Consider the following 12,857-nt stretch of genomic DNA (forward strand, 5'->3'; position numbering starts at 1 on the left):
GTACACCTCGATCGCCCACATCCCGCTAGGTTTTCTGCAGAGTGCATGTGACAAAAGTTTTATCATAAGCAGAGCATTTGAAAAGCTCTGGATTTGGATATTGTAACAATATTGTAAAACGGTCATTGTCAGAATGCAAGAGTGTCCTGTAATTAAAAAAAAATTGTATTGGAAAAACGTATTTGAAGAAATATATTTGAGTTCATGCTGAATCTTTTTCTGATTGCAGACTTGGAAACATAGTCGAGCCTGAAATGCTCACTTATGGCACTTAGTATTAGGAGGAAAACATTCTTTTGCTTTGCATAATCTCATTGCTGTCTAAAAGAATTAAGGGGATCTAATTCCTTTCTTCGAGTCGCTTTAGATTCTCCAGTTTTTAATCACAGTAGGAAAATGACAGACAAAAATGTTTCGAAATGTCACACTACCCTCCCTATCACAAACTAATGTTGAGCAGGTGTTTCCATGTCAGCCATGCTTGAGAACATAATTGGCTGATTGCGGTTGCCGCGGGTGACGCTGTCACATCTCTCTCTCTCTCTCTCTGTCTCTCTCTTTCTCTCTTTGTATATTCCACGTCTCTCAATTCATTTCTTAAACCATCAACAATTGTGATTGAATGAACTTTGCTTTAAAAGATTGAAATGAACTCAATTCTAAACCCATTTTTATTGAATTAGTCAGAGGGATAGCGTATAAAGATAGAGGATGGATTCACTTTTAAAATTCAATTAAAAAAAGCATGACCAAAACAGTTATTCTAACTTTAATAAAGATAAATTTCTTGGACAACATTTCAAAATGATTTTGCAACCTGGCATATTTAGGCATGCCTACGTTGCCTGACTAATGTTTGAGAAATAAAACACATCTGAAAAAATATTTTCAATACTTTTCAATGACTATAAATGACAATTGATGTTTACATAGACTTTTTAGACATAAGATATAAGTGGTCTAAACAATAAAATATGTGTGATAAAACTGCTTTGGTCACTACGATGGAAACTACTTTGCAACGATGCCAAATTGTTTTAAAGAATTGAATAGAAATGATTGAAAATGATCCTAAATTGCATCTAATCATGCAGAGATTTCTGAGATTTTCTCCCATTACCCACCAAATCATGCAATGTCCCTCATTGTTTCTCTTATGGAATTATGTATAGATGTTGAAACAATTCAACGGGTCACATTGTTTAACAGTCTATCAACCCTTTTTCATTTCCTCTGAGCAGAAGGCTCAGGGTGTGAAGTGCCAATGCAGTTGTTTTTCAAAGATGCGTCCAGAGATATGGAGCGGATTGTAATATCTTTGTTGTTGGCCGCCTGGGTTCCTCCAAGACGTCTTGCATTCTAAACAGGGCTGAATGTATCTGTGGTAGACAGGCTCTTGAGAGGATATTTATCATGACTCCACCCCCTTTTGTTTAAGGTTAGTTAATGAGATGTCAACACTGTTACATTGACAAAGAACCCTTGTGGGCGACAACGTTTGGATGATGTATTGCAATGGTTGGTATAGGGCTTTATTAATCTTCCCCACGTCATGCAATAACTAATAATACCTATGCATTAGTATGAGATTGTGTCTTATGGTTGACTATTTGAAACTGAGGATCTTTTCTGAATGCTGAAGAACTGTGAGTCTGTCTCTGCAGGGAAGATTGATTTGTTAAGTTAGTATTGATTTATGTGATACAAACAAAATGTTTAATGTAGAAGCATGTAAACAAACAACAGCTTTGGGCAGCCACACACTGTGTTGCACTGTGACGCTTATTTATGACTAAAGTGTTTGTTGGAAAGCAGATGACAAATGTCAGAGTTTCATTAAGAAAACATGCAAATTGTCACAAGTGCAAAATTGCAAAATATTCCTTTCGAATTTCCTGAAAAAAAATGATGTGAGCTTATTACACGGCTCATTTGAATGCTTGATTCTGATTGGCCAGTCGCGCCATTCCAAGGGCTGTTATTTTTAAATAACAACCGCTCAAAACTAATAACACCCTGTAACCCGTAGGCTATGTTTAATATTACACAAAAAAGAATAATAAATATGTCTTTTAATAACATATATGACATTATACACTCACCTAAAGGATTATTAGGAACACCATACTAATACTGTGATTGAGCCCCTTTCGCCTTCAGAACTGCCTTAATTCTACGTGGCATTGATTCAACAAGGTGCTGAAGGCATTCTTTAGAAATGTTTGCCCATATTGATAGGATAGCATCTTGCAGTTGATGGAGATTTGTGGGATGCACGAAGCTCCCGTTCCACCACATCCCAAAGATGCTCTATTGGGTTGAGATCTGGTGACTGTGGGGGCCATTTTATTACAGTGAACTCATTGTCATGTTCAAGAAACCAATTTGAAATGATTCGAGCTCTGTGATACGGTGCATTATCCTGCTGGAAGTAGCCATCAGAGGATGGGTACATGGTGGTCATAAAGGGATGGACATGGTCAGAAACAATGCTCAGGTAGGCCGTGGCATTTAAACGATGCCCAATTGGCACTAAGGGGCCTAAAGTGTGCCAAGAAAACATCCCCCACACCATTACATCACCACCATAATTGCATTAATGAGAAATTGAACAGGTGTTCCTAATAATCCTTTAGGTGAGTTTATTTACAAATGTTTAAACCAATTTGCCTGTTCGTGGCGTTTGAACAACGTTTCTTAATTTAAAACCGAAAGTAAACGGCGTTTCCTCACAGAAGGTCTGCATTCGGTAAGAATGAGCTAATCAAATATTTCAAATCACATTTTATGTCCAGTTTTTTTCTCATGTGGCAAGTAGCCGTGCAATAACCTGGATAACCCGGGGCAGTTTAATATTACACAAAAATGAATAATAAATATGTCTTTTAATGACATATTTGACATTATATTTACAAATGTTTAAACCAATTTGCCTGTTCGTGGCGTTTGAACGTCGTTTCTTACTTTAAAACTGAAAGTAATCAGCATTTCCTCACGGAAGGTCTGCATTTGGTAAAAAGGAGCTAATCAAATATTTCAAATAACATTTTATGTCCAGTTTTTTCTCATGTGGCAAGTAGCCGTGTTATAACCTGGATAATGTACAAGCAGCCGGCTGTTATCGTGAAATAAGCCCCTTCAGTGTCTGATACAAGACTGATACAAGTAAAAACTGTTTTGCATTATGGGAGTTTTTGCCAAATGAACTTGTTTCCATTGGTAGTATTGCAATTTGAAGGGTAATGGGAACGCAGCTATATCACAAGTTTTGACAATTTAGGATCGGCTACTAAATAATATGCTAACACTTGCCATTATTTAAGTTTTTTATCATAACTATTAGACTGGATTAACATTAATAGGCTAAAATGTCTTAGACATTTCTGGCCACAAAGATGCAAAGTACAACTCTTACTGTTGTAAAATCGACAGCGCCTTTAGCGGGTTTACTTGAACTAATGAGGTGTCTGAAAGTCTTTCCTATAGACGTCTGCATTTGCATACTAATACCTTCCACTTCTATTGTGTTTTGATCTACAGAACTGCTGCCTCAATCATTTTAAATTCGATTTAAAAAGTCACTCTCACAGTCTTTCTCATTTCTTACTGTCTGGCTTGTTTAATTCATAATCCATATTTGCAAAGTAAGATTAAAGCGGAATGCTCTTGTAATGTAGTTCATTTTAAGAACTGATACAAGTGAGAGACTAATGTTTAGCATCATCTACATTACACACCCGATGCTGAGATTTTTTTAAGCATTCACATCTTTTTCCCTTTCAAAGTGTGTGAATTCTATAAATTTGAAGGCACACTTGCCTTATACTTACACTGCCTTGGACAGGAGAATGCATTGCCACATTGCAGTATCACCTTTAAGACAACAATGAGACTACTATGCAAACTCATTTTTGTAAATGCATTGGATTGTTTTAGTATGCCTGTGGTTCAGTATGAATCGCATCCACCATTGAAAGGGCTGGTTAAGAAATTAAATCCACCCTCATCCCCATGGCTTGACTCTAAGGCTTGATATCGACATCCTATCAGATCGGGCGGCACGTTGACAATGACTGATGAGTTTCTAGCCACTGCTTCTCATTTATCCCAATTACACAGAAGCAGGCTTGACCCGGGCCCATGGGGATCCAACTTTGCATTTGCACTGGACATAAGAGACAAGTTTTGAACAATGCATTTTGGGTTGAAATAACCCAGCACAGGCAAATGTACAACCCAATGGTTGTGTTTGTCCCTTTTTGAGCCTAATTTTATGAAGTGGATTCTAAACTAAACTGCGCAGCAACTGCAGTGAATGTGCTATTTAACGAAAGCTCTCATTTTAATAATGACTACCTTTTAAAATAGTTTAGTAAATTATGCAACTTATGACTTTACAAAATGACATTTTGAACATTAGGGCAATGGAGCTTCTTTGTTTTTCAGTTGACTTCAGACATTACCTTAATGATGACTTAAAATGATTTTTAAATCAACACATTTAGACTTAATTTGAGATTTATTCTCATTGACACAAACATATAGCTTTTAGATTAAAACTGGTCGAGACACCCTTCGATAAATTACGCAGCTACAACAAACAAGTTATACAAAAATTAACGTATTTTAGAAATAAATGAACCGCTGCACTTACAAATCTATAAAAGCTGTGACCTCTTCAGAACCGTTAGTTCCGTACCATTTACCAGATGCTTTTAATCCGAAACAATTTACTAACAAACTAATTGCTGCATGAAGGATGTGGGTTAATTGCTTTGCTTAGAAGCAAAATGATGATAATGCACGCTGTGATCCCAGATACTGATCTCACAATTCAACACTACTCAAAACTAAAATAATCTACACCCTTTAACACTCAGATATAAACATAACTTTCAACTCCTATCTGGAGTTTTCTTTTAAATTAAAAAAACATTTAGGAAAAACAGCAAACTTTCCTTATTGTACATTAAGTCTTTTCACTGTGGTTCACTAAAAAACAATTAACATGGGGATTGCACAACTGTATCTTCTGTAAACTGCCTTGGATGAAATTGTCTTTTACAGTAAATGTTCAATTTTAGATGGTAGAGGACATTGAGTTCCCAAAATAATTAGAAAGAGTTTCAAATGCATCTGAAGGTTATTTTTAAAGTAAGACATGCTTTTGACATTTGAAGAGCAACTCAGGTTGATATATATGTGTGAATCATAATTGTTTCCTATTTAAAAAAAGGGGAACTCATTTTGAGTGACATTTATTGCCTTTTTTTGTCAAATCATACAAAACATTAAAATAGCATAGATAAAACACCTGATTGACTGGAAAGGCCTATGCTATGCTATAAGTGTTAAAAGAAAATTGTATTTACCTAAACGTTGTAAAAAGGGGCAGTTTACTGACAAGGCAGTAAGCCTACACTCTTTAAAAAAAAGGAGTTTCAAAGGTTCTTCGAAGCGATTAAATACTCTTCTTTGTCTAAATGGTTCCATAATAACATTTAACATCCGAAGAACCTTTCTTGTTCACAAAAGGGTCTTTGTGGCAAAATATATTTTTACAGATTATAAAAAGATATGAAACAGATGGTGCTTTGAAAAACATGTGACAAAATGCACTGTAAAACTTTGCTGTATTTTACATTTACATATATATATATATATATATATATATATTATACATTGCATTATCCTACACATTTTTGTTTTTATGTATTGCAGCAGGTTCGCCTGTAATTTACTGTAGATTTAATTACTACTTAATACTACTTTCCTGTTAGTACTGTTTAAAATTCCCTTTAATCAAAATGAAAACGCTTCAAGATGAGCAAGAAGGCTCTTGTCTCATTACCAGTAGCACAGCAACAGTGCAAAAAATTACATTTGTCTTGTTTTCTAGCACAACGATTTAAAACTTCTTAAATAACGGTACATTTACCTAACAAGAAAAGTGACCTAAGATATTTTCTCTTGTTTTATGGAAGAAAGTAAGAACTAACTTTTGCCCGGTTTCACAGACAAGGCTTAAGACTGGTCCTGCACTAAAATTAAAGTTTGAGCTGTCTTAGATGAAAATAAACTGCCCTGACATTCAAATATGTCATTGTCATTGCTTTGTCTCAAGATGCACGCCAGTAAAATTTGTATCTAAGGCATTTTATTAAAAGCAATTTATATATCCTAATTTAACTAAGGGATAGTCCTGTCTTAAACTAAACCTTTTCTGTGAAAGGAGGACTGAATGTTTTAAACTAAGTTGTAAATTAAATCTACAGTAAAATACAGACAAACCTGCTGCAAAATAACAGCAAGATTTTACAGTTTGGTTCTTTGTGGAACCAAAAATGATTAATCTCAGGCATCGCTGTGAAGAACCTTTTAAGCACCTCTTTCTTTAAGAACATAGTCCAAGAATAATTTAAATGTTTGAGGTGTCTTGATTGAAAACAACTTGCACTGACGTATCTTAATTCATATCATATTGTTTAGATTTGTTTTAAAACCCCTTAAATATTCTAATTTAACTAAGGCCTAGTCCTGTTTTAAAATAATCCATGTCCAGGAAGCCCCAAAATGTTTTTGCTTTCTTTAAAACAAAGTTATAGAGTAAGTAAATCTGTGATGCAATAACGGGACTGATGAAAATAAACACTGCCAATCTGCCAAAAGGATGTTAAACAAATGAAATCGCTACCAGGATATAAAAAATAATTAAACTCAGATGTAAAAAATCTCTCACAACGTGACCATTTTTTGCATTAGACCCTTGTCCGTTTGTTAAAATATAAATTTGTTTTTCCGCTCAAAATCATAGTGATCTGTCTCACAGCTAAATAAATCCAGCTGTTTACAGAGTTCAAAGATATACTCATTTACGTTGTTTTTCAAGTTGTTAAGCAAACACACATAAAAAACACCTTTAAAGTAAAATAAACCTTCAGAAGTAATTATGTCTGCTTTTTTGGGAATCTTTTTTCAAACCGTTCACGGATGAGCCATCATTGGACCATGAGCATCCATGGTTCCTGCATGCTCATCAACTCTTCTATATACAATTCTCTTAAAACCTTCATGCATAGATGAAGTAGAGGTTAAAAGGTCAGCTATTGCAATTTCATTGGATATTGGATAATTTATTTGGTATTGACCTACACGATCAAATGAAGCAATTGAATCTTCCTGCTCAATGAACCCTGGTTTATGTCAGTAACACATTATTTGGATTTATTGTTGGAAAATACAATGCGTATCATGATCGGGATTAAATCGAAAGCAAACACACAGAGCAGTGTGTGTTAGATGTGTTTCTGGTTTCAGAGTGTGTTTCTCATTACTTTGATTACTGTATTAATGCAAGTGGGATGTCTTTAAATCCTTATTCCTACCGTTCGCTTTGCTTTGGGGCAGGGTAATTCAAACTTGATTATATTGTGAATCAACATTAAAAGTTGCATTGCTCTGTTCTTTCTCTATTTTTTCATTTGTTATTTTAATCTACATTAACGAACACTTTGCATCAGAAAGTTCACACACTCGTATAGACCTTCATTGTTTGCATACTAGTATATTTATATTTTCTATAACCTTTCTACACCCTAAACACACCCTCTCACTTTTTAAAATTATTATACGTTGATATTATCCATGTGTTAGCTTTAAAGAAAAACTTGACCAGGCCATGCTTCTTAACTGTCTGTCTTGCATTTCCTATTTAACAGCATACGGTCATTTTAATATCACTTTAAGGTTTGCTTTGTTGCCTGTGCTTTATGTGATGATTTCTTCACAGAAGGAATGCACCAGAAATTTCAGACACAGTTCTGAATTATTATGTGGATGGGATGCTGAATGTTATGTGGAAATGGAAGACAAGTGGTACAATAGCCTTGAAAAGTTTCAGTGTGTTTGACGGCATTTCCTTCATTTTTTCCATTGGGTGTGGACATGTTTACAGAAAGTTTATAAATCCTTATGTGCATGAAAATATTGCATATCAACGTTTATACATCAGGTCAAAAATATTTTGATCATAAGATAATGCTTGTATATTATATACACAAATAGCAATGTTCAGCATTTGTAGAGTTCATCCTTTGCATAACATACAGTATAAGGTGTTATAGAAGAAACATTCATTTCATTATTATCCAGGCAAATTTGAAAAATATAATTTAATCTGACTGATATTATTCAGTGCACAATTGTCTCAACAAAATAATGATATACGAAAAACATAAACACATGGAAAGTGAAAAACGGCTGATTTATATTCATGCAATTGCTGAAAGACATTTGAATAATGGCCGTGAAGATACATAGATCAGCTATTCTTAGTGACCATGAATTTTTTAAGTAATCCCCTCTGCTACTCACTGGTGCAGAGCTATAAAACAAGCTGACAACTGCCTGTCTGATACATTAAAATACATGTCGCTCCATATTTAAATGCAATGTATTTGAATTATTAAATACATTGAAAGAAATAGATTGCCATATTTCATTAGAGAGTCTGTAATCCTTTTTTTTATTAAACGACAATTTTGATCGGATTCCTTTAGGCACTGTTATCAATAATAGTATCATGTACTATCACAGCTTGATTTCAAAACCCAGAGCGTTGTGTATCCCCCATAGCCCCAAACCATGAAAAACCATCACGAGTTGTAACCATAAAAGGGTCATTTTGTTTTAACGGTGAATGCTTCTACATGCGTAAAGAATATCATGTTTATTTCTAACCTCTAAAGCAGAGGTTTAACAAATTTGCACATTTTCATACTCTCAGCCAACCTCGACCCCAAAGATAAATTTGAAAAACATTTAATAATAATCTGCATTAATAACACTTAAAACAAACTTCCTGTAATGTTTAAAATATGTTTTGTATTACATTTAATTTCCTATATTGGTCCACAAAGCTTCTATACAGGAAAAACCCATATAGAAGCAGTACGTAAATACAGTATATAAGAGCGTCTGAATATGTCTACATTTTTTGGTCTAAATGGTTTTTGTCTAAAAGCTTTTTTGTCTACATGGTTCCATAAAGAACCTTACTGTTTCACAAAAGGTTTTGTGGCAAAAAAAGGTACTTCATATTATAAGAAGGTAAGAAATAGGTGGTTCTTTAAAGAACCTTTGACTGGATGGTTCATTGTGAAACAAAAAAACTTAATTTTTAAGAGTCTAGCTTATGAAAACTTATGAATGTGATTAATTACACACGTTATCTGCCAAGGTGAATGTTTTTAACAGGACACCACTTTTTAAATAGACTTCATTATGCTGTAAGCATCTTTTTTTATTACGATAGTAAGCAAACACAGCCTCGGAGAGTGTAAATGCTAATTTATGGTAAACACTGTAACTTTGGTATGTTGCAAATGACCACATTTTAAATCTGCCTTGGACATCTTCGTTGTTCCATTAAAATTCTGCTCCAGTTTCTGACAACAGAATATCTTACAGCTGAAACCAATTAATGAAGAAATGCAATACCAGCAAGGTCTACATTTACACAAGATGTGGGTTGCATGCAATGTTACTTTTATTATGGGACGAACACCCTATAAAGTACATATACCTGCTGCACCTCTTTCATGTGTGTGCTTGTGTTTTTATCATTATTCTATGGTTGAGCCAGACAAACTAGATTGTTGGGCAGCGTCTTCTAAATTACCAAACTTTTAAAGCTGTGTTTAACTCCATTGCTTAATACAGACCTAGTCATTGGTATCGTCTAATCAAGCTGAATAACAACATTTTTGTCATGTGATAGAAGAAAGGTTGCTGAGAAAGAAATGATGCATAGTTTCTGCCAAGATTGACTGGACCTGACCTTGTGACATTGAGTGACGGTTTAAATTATATGAGGTGTCATTGACGGCGTGATTCGTGGATACATTACGTAACTTTCTCTAAACTGCTGCAATTGTAATCCTCTGGGATGTTATGACTTGTTGTATGGTATCAGGGATTTTTGCATCCTCATCAGATGTCTGATTTAAAACTCCAAAACTGAAAGCAATCATAAAAAAAACATAGAGGAATGTGAGTAATTCCAAGTAAATAGCAAACTAAGGAATGAAAATAGTTAATAATAATAATAGTTCAATTTATCTTAACTTTTGTGTGTTATTTATTCAGACGATTAGCAAAAAAGGTTTTAAGAAACACCAATATATAAAAATATTTTATAGATGATTGTATAGCATTTACAATGGATATGGGATTTTTAGGAGTTCAATCTAAATGAATAAAATGGTGGAACATTGCAGGAAAATTTCCATACCTAGAGACGTTACAACCTGATGTCAAGGGAATTTTAAGTAGCCCGTTTCGTATGAATTTCACATAATATGAATCTTAAAAAATGGGATCATTGACCAAATTAAAATGGCAGTCAAAGGTGCCCCAGAACTGTTTGCTTGCCTAAATTCTTCAAAATATCTGATTTTTATTTAAAAAAAACAATGATGTTCCAGAAATGTTAGTTGCTAACATTTTTCTAAATATCTTTCTTTGTGTTCAACCGAACTTGGAGGAAAATAATTCATGACAGAATTTTCATTTTGGTTGGAGTATTCCTTTAAAGTTTTGCAAAGATAAGCACAACTGTGATTTTCAGCAATTTTGGTAAAAATGTATTTTCATAAAAAATAAATTAATTGTATGCTGTTATCAGTATGCTGTTGATTTGATACCTCCTCCAAACCAATAAACAACTACAAATTCTGCTTTTCATTTCCCTCTACCTCTGCATGACTCTAACGTTTGCGATTTATCTTCCTCCATTCAGATTACTTCACCATCATCCATTCACACCTGCCACTCTACATTCTGAAGATATATCACTCCTGTCATCAATGTGACTCTAAATGAAATACACACTTCTTTATTTCCTTCTCCATTACATCCAGCTCATGCGGAAAAGCGCAACTGCCCAAGAATGACTGATTCTACTCTCAAAAGACCTCCAATCTCCAAGAGGATTCATCAAATGTCTCTGGAAGAAAGTATGAGAGGGTCAGTATCGATTTTCACTTGAGCTACTCGGTAGGAAATACGGTGGATGATTTCGCATTTTACTGTTACTGAAAAGCAAGCCTGAGTGATAAATTGGAAGCCTGAGGCGCATGTCAAGATGCAAGTGCGGAATAGTTTTTAATTATCAAAGTGCCAGGTTATAGGTTTGCCACATCTGGTGTTTGGCTAGCTTTGGGAATTGGGGTTCTCAAACTGAAGATGTGGAAATGTGATACTTATTAAAGGAAGGTTTGATCAAATAAAATCTTACAAATAAATTCAGCTTTGAACAATGTATAATAGAATCCAGTTTTCTGTGATTCCTCGGGCAGCTATAGATAGCATTCCCTAAAGGTCAGGCTGTTACCTCTACCTTTGTCCAAAGGTTCAGAAACATGTTTATGGTTCCTAAACAGATTACACCTCGTTAGATGGCCAAATGAGATGACTGTCCACTATTGCTCTCTGAAAATGTTGTGCAAATGTGGTTGCTCACTTCAAACCTGTATGACCACTGTCCTCTCCAAAACATAAAAGAAGGCAATTTGAAGAATGTTGGTAACAGAAAAACGTTGGTCCCCATTGAATTGCATTGGTTTAGTATCCATACAATATAAATAAATGGGCACAACCAAAATTTCATAGACAGCTGTTACTTTTAAACAGATTGAAGGTGTGAATGAATATAGAATTTATAGGTAAAGAAATCTGGATTTGGGTAAAATTTGATGAAAACTGTCTGCTTTCATATGGAATTTCACATTTGAGGAATTGTTAGGTGTTTTTCTGTAAGATACATTCATTTGCTCTTGTAATGCATTCAGGCAGGCATTCATGCATTTGGCAGACGCTTTTATCCAAAGGGACTTACATTGCTTTATCCTATACATTTTACATAGGTATTTGCAATCCCCTGGGATCGAACCGACAACCTTGCTCTTACCACTGAGCTACAGGAAAGTAGAACGTATGCAGAACTGCAGAACGTATACGGCTCAATATGAAACGCTTCTAACTATTGAATAGTAAGATAACTTTTGTGTTCTTTTTATTACATTTTATGCACAGCGGTAGTACACTTAAGCAGTAAATCAAGTAAGTGTGTGGGTTTGGACTCACCGAGCACCTACGGAGCTGTGATTGGTACTTTAAAACCAAGAAAAGATTGAAACCTCAGAGTATGAGTCACACAACTATATGTTTTTTACCAGAAAATGTAAGAACATAATTACTTCATTCATTGTTAAAGGAGAAACATTCAGTAATTAGATTTCACTTGTTCTTTGGCATTTGCAGAGGGGCATTGTGCTTTTTATTGAATGTGGGGGGTGAGTAAAACTGAATGTCCATTATAGATAAATGGACACTGACTGACTGTAGGTAGACACATCTACTAATGCTTTTAAATGCACTTGCACATCAGAACAGACTTCCATTTATTAGTTTTTTTCCACTTATTTCTGACGTTGTTTTGTTTTGTCATGTGATTGTTGTATGCAGAGAGATACAAATTGTAAATGTCACTGCCAAACTTGTTGTATGGTGTTGCCATGAGCTTCAATAGGAATCAAAACTTTAATAGTTTAAATTCCTATATTTCAGCGAATGTGGGTATTTAATTATTTATATGAATAAAATATTTGAAAGTGTTTCAGTTTTCTGGGTTTTTAAAAGTTCAGCTTTGATTAAACACAGTCAACTCAATCATCGGGTTTCCACAAATATACCAACATTACATCATTAGGTTTCCCTTTACTGTCAGGTCATGCTTCTGTTGCTTTTGGCCAACAGTTTTTGAGTTATCTCACTGACTGATTTATAAATTGTAGAAT

This window comes from Triplophysa dalaica, chromosome 6, assembly GCF_015846415.1.
Source record: "Triplophysa dalaica isolate WHDGS20190420 chromosome 6, ASM1584641v1, whole genome shotgun sequence".
NCBI classification, from domain to species: Eukaryota; Metazoa; Chordata; class Actinopteri; order Cypriniformes; family Nemacheilidae; genus Triplophysa; species Triplophysa dalaica.